This window comes from Oreochromis aureus, unplaced genomic scaffold (assembly GCF_013358895.1).
Source record: "Oreochromis aureus strain Israel breed Guangdong unplaced genomic scaffold, ZZ_aureus HiC_scaffold_293, whole genome shotgun sequence".
In the NCBI taxonomy this organism is placed as follows: domain Eukaryota; kingdom Metazoa; phylum Chordata; class Actinopteri; order Cichliformes; family Cichlidae; genus Oreochromis; species Oreochromis aureus.
In genome coordinates this window covers 28895-38152 of record NW_024108848.1, presented here as the reverse complement: position 1 = coordinate 38152, position 9258 = coordinate 28895, and the positions used below count along the sequence as shown (strand labels likewise).

Below are 9258 nucleotides of genomic sequence, written 5' to 3'. Positions count from 1 at the left end.
GTAATTTCAAGTTTCTACTTGTGATTTCCAGCAAAATGACTGGATGTGAGAGAGTTTAACGACAGGAAAGATGGAGCAGTGAGAGCAGAGATCTCTCAGAATTCTGAAAACAGATCGACGAAGTTCTGGTAACTTCAATTCCAAAAACTTAGATTCTGGTAAAACTTGATTTCAAGTCACAGGATTGCGTTTCAACTCAGGTTCAAGCTTGTCAACTTAGATAGAGCTCATGGCGGAGAAATGATAGAAGATAGAATGGCTTGTCAAAAAAAGATGGAGCAGGGAGAGGGAGAGTGATAGGACAGACTGAATTGCTTGTTAATGATAGAGGGAGAGGGTATTCTGCAGCAGGTCACCTGTAAGACAGAAAGAGACTGGAATTAGGCATATTTTCAATAAACATGGCTTCCAAGTATTTTTCTGACTATAAGGCACATTTAAAAGCCTTTAATTTTCTCAAAAATCAACAGTTTACCGTATGTATTAATTCTGGCTGTGCTTGCTGACCTCAAACCAATTTTATGTGTTACACGGCGCTCAAACATCTGTCAAAATGTTTTAGTACGACTTTGAAAGCTACAAAGCTGCAGCGCTTGATGGATTGTTGGAGCATTACAGCTACAGTAGTCAGGTGCCTCATGGAGTAATTCCTATTGTCCTTAAACATAATATTATGGTGTGTGTATGAGAATCTGGCACCTGTTTAGAGACATGCGTCTGAAGCAGATTTCAAACCGATCAATCCATGAAGAATTTGATAGATTTGTGGAAGAGGACTGAACAGAAAAAGTTAGTGTATTGTTATGTGTTACCACTGAAAAATGTTGAGAGTTACTGTGAATGAGTTGAATAGTTTGAGTTATCTGAATATTTGGTTAGCTGCATACGCCTTATAACCCGAAAAATACAGTACATTACCGTTAACATAAAAGTAAACAATACTGTTTCTACATATTTCAGTCACATTTGGGGTATGTTTAATACACAGCCATAAGCACTCCACTAAATCTAGGACATACTTATAATGACCGATTTAAAGGCCTAATTAAAAATATATATGACCATAATTTCTTTGTAGATCATTTAACCATAAAATACAGAAATGAATGCTGTATCTGTGCTTTTGATTGTTTCCAGTCATCAACAAAATCTTTAATTATAAAAGACTAATTCAAAGAGCAGTTTTCAGACAGTGACTTAATTATTGAAGGAAAGAAGCTTTTGAAATCCACAAGGCCCTATTTGAAGACTTAATTGTACCTAAACTGCTGTTCATGAGCTGCTCTAATGTGAAAAAAATATGTGCTGCTACAATAACCTACGGACCTCTGTAGGTCTGGAAATGTTTACACAGACTTTACTAGGATTTGATGACTTTTGATGATCACCAATAGCTGTGCTCACTCACACCACTACACTGAATCTCCTATCATGAGAAACATTTCCCAGCACTGCACCTCAGAAAAACCTTTACTTACCAGACTTGAGACGATCAGATCAGCAGTCTAGAGAAAGGAAACAATTCATCAGATCACTGTTAGATGATTCAGACTGTTGAGCCTCTTCACACACAATCCAATTTACTGTGACACAAATTAACTAGTAAAATCCTAAATTACTTTAAGCTTTTTAAGTTTACTGTAGTCTGAAGAGGAGATAATTGAACTGCAGGGTCTCACATGGCTTTAGCATGTGTAATAAAAAGCATTATTACTACAGAAATGCAAAGAACAGGCACCAATATTTGTTGGCACAAGTGCAGGATACACCAAATATTTCCTACACAGAAGCCTTGTGGCTCAAACATTTTCTACAACAGGTCAGTGCTAATAAAGTGTGAAAAATCAAAACTTTTAATGTCCTTTCAGGTTAAAAACATTAAATACAAAGTAATTCTTGTAATCAGAAGCAACAGAAAACCTCATCATGTTTTACATGATGAGGTTTTATGTAAATATTGACATGTTACAATAACAGAGGTGCAGAATGTTTGTGATTAAAATTAAATGTCCTAAAATATTACACTAAAAAGTCCTTTCATTGTACCCGTTGCTAGGAATATTTATGTATTTTGCAATGTCCCTTTTGGCAACATTTCTATTTAATTGTAAAATCATTATATTCACTAAATAAGTAATAAACTAATTAGACACACTGGCTGTAATTTACCTAACAATGTCCACTCACACCTCTGGTTCTCTTCGTTTTATTATTGCTTAACTGTTAAAGCTATTACTTATACCGAGTGAGGCAAAGTACTTCTACAGTGTTCTGACTTTAATATAATACATCAGCAGAATTTGAGAGACAATATGAATCAATACCTGTGCAGCTCTTAAGTGTTTGAGCCACCACTTATACGGACTCTCCTAAAACACTTTCATTGTTTTGTCTGCTACTTAAATCCACAAACATAAGGACAAAATGAACACCTGGATAAAGACATCTGACATTTAACTGTTTGAATTCAATAAGCCATATGAAATTTAAATCATACATAAATGGGCTACTAAACTTCAGGGACATTTTCAGGGACAGTCAGAGGCCCTGTGTGGGGGCTTTGCTGCTACAGGTCACAAATCTTGTGTTTTGCCAATCAGTAAATGGAAACGTATCACAAAAAGTCAAACTACTGTATGTAAGTCGTCAAATGTGCTACACAATGCCAGGTTCATACTGCTTCAGTTACAATCACTGTTAACTTACCAGCAAAGGCAAAACCAAAGATCTCGTTCACTCTGTGTAACAAAAGACAAAGCACAAAAATACAGAATGAGACAACTCAAATCAGCATCAGAGTCAATACTGCATCACTCTGTGTAGTCCAAAAGATTCAGTACACTTCTTTGTTTACCACAGCAACAAACAACTCACCTCTTTTTCTACACCTTATTAAATATTACTGTCTTCATTAAGGTAAAATGTGGTTTCATCCATTTGTAATAAGCCACACAAGTTTCTCAGTTATGTGATAGCTCTATTAGTTTGGTGCTATTAGATAACACAGTAGATTTCATAAGCAGTGATTTGCTACACCTAGCACTGCACACTTTATCAAATTCTGACATCACAATTTCAAAGCATGAACAATCATAAATGAAAGCTTGGATGATATTTTTGTAGGCTTCAACATTTGAGTTGGTCTGCATTCAAATTCTGCTTCCTAAAAATATTACCTGCACACAGTATCATTTAATATGCTGTTGTTTTAAATATCTACATATCATATTTATAATATTAATGGTGCACTGCTGCATTTTATTTATTTGAAGGTGGCCTTTTTAGATTTCATTAATTTTTCACAAAGTGAGAAGTTAAACAGAGCTGCAGGTGTAGGTTTTATTTTAAAAAAAAACAACCTGTACAAACAAGTGTTTGTTAAACAGTTCTTAAAAATTTAACTAAAAAACTAAAATTGATTAATTAAAAAACTTCTTCTTGTTAAGAAATGTCATTATTCTTATATTATGTGTTTTATCCTCACTCTATTGCTCCCTTCTGTTAATTAACCCACAACACAGACACACCGGCACAGGCACGTGACTCTTTTTCTCCCGGCTTTCAGTCAGAGGCGGTAAAATGGCTCCTTTGAAGTTGCCGACCCTGCTGCTCCAGCAGCTAATCAGTGGTTCTAAAATGGCGGCTCATTACCTTACAACCTATAGAATGAGGCCGTTTTAACTGACTGATTTGTGAAGAGGAGAACTAACTTCAGCTTCCCTAAGAGACTCAGAAACACTAACACACTGAATGAACCAAATACAACACAATAACTGTATTAAACAATCAAATGAACCATATTAATTTCACACTAGGCCTATAGGAGCTAGGCTAGGCGTTAGCGCTTAGGGGCATACCAAACACTCCTTTTAAATACTAAAATTACAACGTTTCACTAAAAAGCAGCCATTGTGTTACTTTAACATGACTTATACTTCGACTGGCTTCATAACTCACTAACAACAACTCGGTAAATCACTCAAACAGCTTATAGACATTTTATTTCAGAGAAGAGAGACAGAGAAGCAGGCTTACCGGCAGGGATGGAGCAGAGACTGGGCGGAGATTAAGGAGTCAGCCAGAGACATAAAAAGAGGCATTCACGGGTAGTGGGAAACTTTGCCATTACACAAAATTGGCATTGAAAACGTGAAAAATATATGTAAATTTAAATATTATTATACTAGATTTTTTTGCAACAAAAAACAACATGCAGAAATTTAATTCTATAAGTTCATTAAATGTTTCAAACAGGATTCTGTGAATTTGAAATAATGGTTAAAAGACATAAATAAACATAAGGTCAGTATGTTAAAATGTACTGTATTATACATAGATAGATAGATTTATGTAACTGACTGCAGTAATAAGAACAGTCTTCAGGACAGTAGGAGCTGCAGAGGCTCATCTCACTGCTCTGCAGGACTCAAGAGGTTCAGGAGGTCCTTTAACCCCACTGCCATGAGACTTTTTAACAGTGACCCCTGAGTGTTCAATGCACATTTATTTCTTTTTTCTAAAACATAATGGTTGTAATCATATAAATTCCCCTTGTGGGACTAATAAAGGTATATCAAATATCAAATTGATGAATATGAATTAGTGGTCTGTGATAGTGTATTAATTTGTAGGAAAAAAAAAACATGTTGCCCAAGGTGTAATTGAACCCACGACCTTTGGGTTGCAGACCTGTGTCATTACCAACTGCGCCACTGGGAAAGAGAGCGGCGCCTGGAAAACAGGGTGATGAGCAGTCAGAATTAGATTGCGGTGAGAGGCGAAAAACGCTGTTTTTGGAGTTACAAAACGTCGTGTAACTCAAAAACTAGGTGGACTAGAAGCATAATTCTTGTACTGGGTGAATCAGCGGACTTTCGTGTACTTTGGCTGTGATTTGCATTGCTCTTTGTACATCTGTCGCTGAGATATGACGAGAGAAGAAAAGGCAGACCTCAGATATGATTGGCTGGCTGGGAAGCCGTGCAGGCCCTGATATGTAAATTTTATATGTATCAGTCCTCACAGAGGATTGGCTGCCTGGGGACCTGGCAGAAATATATACAAATAGTATGATTAAGCATAAATACTACATTTAGTAGAAATACTATGTTTTAGCACAAATACGATAAAATGGCAGAAATACTATAATTAAGCAGAAATACTATATTTGGCAGAAACACTATATTTAGTACAAATCTTATGAAATAGCAGAAATAGTATGATTTAGCAGAAATGCTGTATTTGGCACAAATCTCATAAAATAGCAGAAATAGTATGATTTAGCAGAAATACTGTATTTAGCACAAATACTGAAAAGCAGCAGAAATGCTATGATTTAGCACAACAGTAATAACTTATAGAAAAATTGGAAAAGCAAAATGGACAGCTGGAAAAATCCTGAACATGCTAAGGGTCCCTCAAATCTAATTGTTAATTGAAAAAAAAAAAATCAAAAAAAAAGTATAACAGTCACACAATCACAAATATGGGCACATATGGAAACACACATGCACAGAGAGACACACACAGGACCAAATTCAGTCAACCAGTTTAAATATATTGAATTTAAATGATATAATAAGATGCTCCCATCAAAAGGCTCTCTCTCGCTCTCTCTCTCTCTCACACACACACACACAGCCTAAAGGGAACAGTATTTGTGCCATGGAGTGTTAACAAGAATCTGAGGTCCATATTACAAAAGCTGCTAAAATCATAAAAGTTTGCAGAATTGTAATAAATGATGAACATGAATTAGTGGTCTGTGATAGTGTATTAATTTGTAGGGAAAAAAACATGTTGCCCAAGGTGTAATTGAACCCACAACCTTTGGGTTGCAGACCTGTGTCATTACCAACTGCGCCACTGGGAAAGAGAGCGAAGGCCTGGAAAACAGGGTGATGAGCAGTCAGAATCAGATTGCGGTGAGGGCGAAAAACCCCGTTTTTGCAGTTACAAAACGTCATGTAACTCAAAAACTAGGTGGACTAGAAGCATAATTCTTGTACTGGGTGAATCAGCGGACTTTGGTGTACTTTGACTGTGATTTGCATTGCTCTTTGTACATCTGTCGCTGAGATATGACGAGAGAAAGAAAGGGCAGACGCCAGATATGATTGGCTGGCTGGGAAGCCGTGCAGGCCCTGATATGTATTTGTATGTATCAGTCCTCACAGAGGATTAGCTGCCTGGGGACCTGGCAGAAATATATAGAAATAGTATGATTAAGCATAAATACTACATTTTTAGAAAAACTATATTAAGCACAAATCCTATAAAAAGCAGAAATACTATATTAAGCAATATAAATATCCTCTAAAATCCTATAAAAAGCAGTAAAACTGTACTATGATTTGGTAGAAAAACCCTAATTAAATCAAAAATACTAAATTTAGCAGAAATAGCAGAAACACTATATTTAGCACAAATCTTATGAAATAGCAGAAAGAGTATGATTTTGCAGAAATGCTGTATTTAGCACAAATACTGAAAAGCAGCAGAAATGCTATGACTCAACACAATAGTAATAACTTAAATAGAAAAATTGGAAAAGCAAAATGGACAGCTGAAAGAATCCTGAACATGCTAAGGGTCCCTCAAATGTAATTGTTAAATGAAAAAATCAGCAAAAAAAGTATAACAGTGACACAATCACAAATATGGACACATATGGAAACACGCATGCACAGAGAGACACACACAGGATCAAATTCAGTCAACCAGTCTAAATATATTGAATTTAAATCATACAATAAGATGCTCCCATAAAAACTCTCTCTCTCTCTCTCTCTCTCACACACACACACACACACACACACACACACACACACACACACACACACACACACACACACACACACACACACACACACAGAGGAGAGTAAGTTTCTAGCTCAGTCAAGCAGCCTGGGAGCTGCTGAATTTGAATCCACCAATCAGAGAGCCTGTGCACTTTTTCCCGCCAAAACAGGTGCATGCAGCACAGAGAGACACAGGATTTCTGCAGTCTATTTCTCATAATGACGACTCCCCTCAAACAAATGACCATAATTTCCCAACTATAGGGGCTAGAACGGTCATTCTTACACCGTTTTGTTCAGAAGAGATGGGGAATCTTAAAGTGTTGACAATGTATCATTAAAATATGAATTATTAAAGATATTTGACTTCTAATGCACCATAACTGAGTAGAGCAAAGCAAAAACTGCCTTGACTTGCCCTCAAACAACGCTTTCTAACTCTAAATCTATTTGGAGTATCAATATCATTTTTTCACCGTAAGAGACAGCAGGCTTTGGTGAACAATCATGGAAATTTTCAGGTCTCTGTGGAAATCCAACAAAAGTTATGACGAGAGAAAAAAAGTGGTTCATTTCCAGAGTTTGAAATCTGAAGAAATCTGAGCGAAGGACAATTTCCTACGCTCAAACAAGTGTAACTCATCTCAGAACGGTAATAGGTGAGAAAAAATTTCTTGAATTGTGAGCGTCAGGAGTGTCTGAAGATATACTGGGACAAGCCTCATGTTTTAACTTCGCTTCGTTAAGGAGATATGACGATTCGAATATGCCTCTCATTACAGAAATCAAGCGGTGATTTTGAACAAACTCTCCATTGACTTTCTATGGAGAGTTTTCAGACTTTGTGTTGCTCTGAGGAGATTTGCCAAAATTCTATAAGTCTCACAACAATGATGGTGACATTTTCGGAAAGCCAGCAAAAATACCTACGTTTTGATGTATAATTTGTGGAAGTTGAGTGAAAATTGAGCAAGTAGCAAGAAGTTGTTCGGACATGAAGAGAAGACTGCGAAACCTACAGTGGCACACTGGAAGCCAAGTGCATAGCAACCATAACAACGCATGTATTTTGTGAAAAATCACAATTTTCCAACTCAAAACTTTAAGAGGCATAAAAATAAAACGGTAAAAGATTTGAAAAATCTGATTTATTCCTGAATAGCCCAATAATTTGAGAACATTTTAAAGTTTGAATGGTTGTTCTACGTGAAAGTAGGAAAAAGTAGTTAAGTTTCAAAAACAAGCAAAATTTAGCAGAATTGCAGAAGTTTCCCATTCATTTCAATGGGACAAATTAAAGGAAAAAAGTGTAATATTTTAAAAAGTATAACAGTAATAAACACCAAAAGATATAGCGATCATTAGCAGAAATAGCAGAATAGTTTAAAATTTGAACGGTGAAAATCGGCTGAAAATTGTGGAAGTAGTTAAGTGCCAAAAAAAGTGAAAAAGTGGCAACTAGAATAACTAGAAAAATTTGCATTTCCTGCGAAAATGCAGTGTGGATGCTGTAAAGCTGAAGCTGTCAGCTGAAACTAGCTGAAAAAGCTGAAAAGTTGCAGAAATTGTAAAACCTTTGCAAAAAATTGTAATAACTTTGCAGAAGCATAAGAACTTAGCAAAAATGTAATTACATAGCAGAACTGCAATAACGTAAAGAAAACATAATACTTGGCAGAAATACAATAACATAGCAGAACTTAGCAGCAGAAATTAGAATAAATATTGTAACTTAGCAGAAACAAGATAACTTTTCAGAAATACAGGATTTTAGCAACCATGGTACAAGATTACATAGATGCTTTATTTAAACAAAAATACCTAAACATTGCACAAATACTGTGATTTAGGACAAATACTACAACATAGCAGAAATGCTGTAATTCAGCAAATATACTATGCTATGACACAAATAGAAAGAATATGCTCAAATACTATGATTTTGCTCAAATAATATGATTAAGCAATAATACTAAGATTTAGCAGAAATACTGTATTTAGCACAAATACCAAAAAGTAGCAGAAATACTATAATTTAGCATAATAGTAATAACTTGCACAATTACAAATATGGACATGGTAAATGGCCTGTATTTATATAAGCGCTTTTATGGTCCCTAAGGACCCCAAAGCGCTTTACATATCCAGTCATTCACCCATTCACACACTGGTGATGGCAAGCTACGTTGTAGCCACAGCCACCCTGGGGCGCACTGACAGAGCGAGGCTGCTGGACACTGGCGCCACCGGCCCCTCTGACCACCACCAGTAGGCACACAATAAGATACACCCATAAAAAGGCTCTCTCTCTCTCTCTCTCTCTCTCTCTCTCTCTCTCTGTCATACACACACACACACACAGCAGAAATGCTATGACTTAGCACAATAGTAATAACTGAAATAGAAAAATTGGAAAAGCAAAATGAACAGCTGAAAAAATGCTGAACATTCTAAGGCT

General features: G+C 36.1%; 1 long non-coding RNA gene across 1 annotated transcript; it reads right to left on the bottom strand.

Annotated features, from left to right (window-relative positions):
* Positions 1–1134: 1134 nt before the first annotated feature.
* LOC120436874 lies at positions 1135–4049 on the bottom strand. Its single transcript, XR_005610633.1, has 3 exons — positions 4036–4049; positions 2707–2738; positions 1135–1505 (listed from the first exon to the last, which is right to left on the bottom strand). It is a non-coding gene; the product is annotated as an uncharacterized LOC120436874 (long non-coding RNA).
* Positions 4050–9258: the final 5209 nt, after the last annotated feature.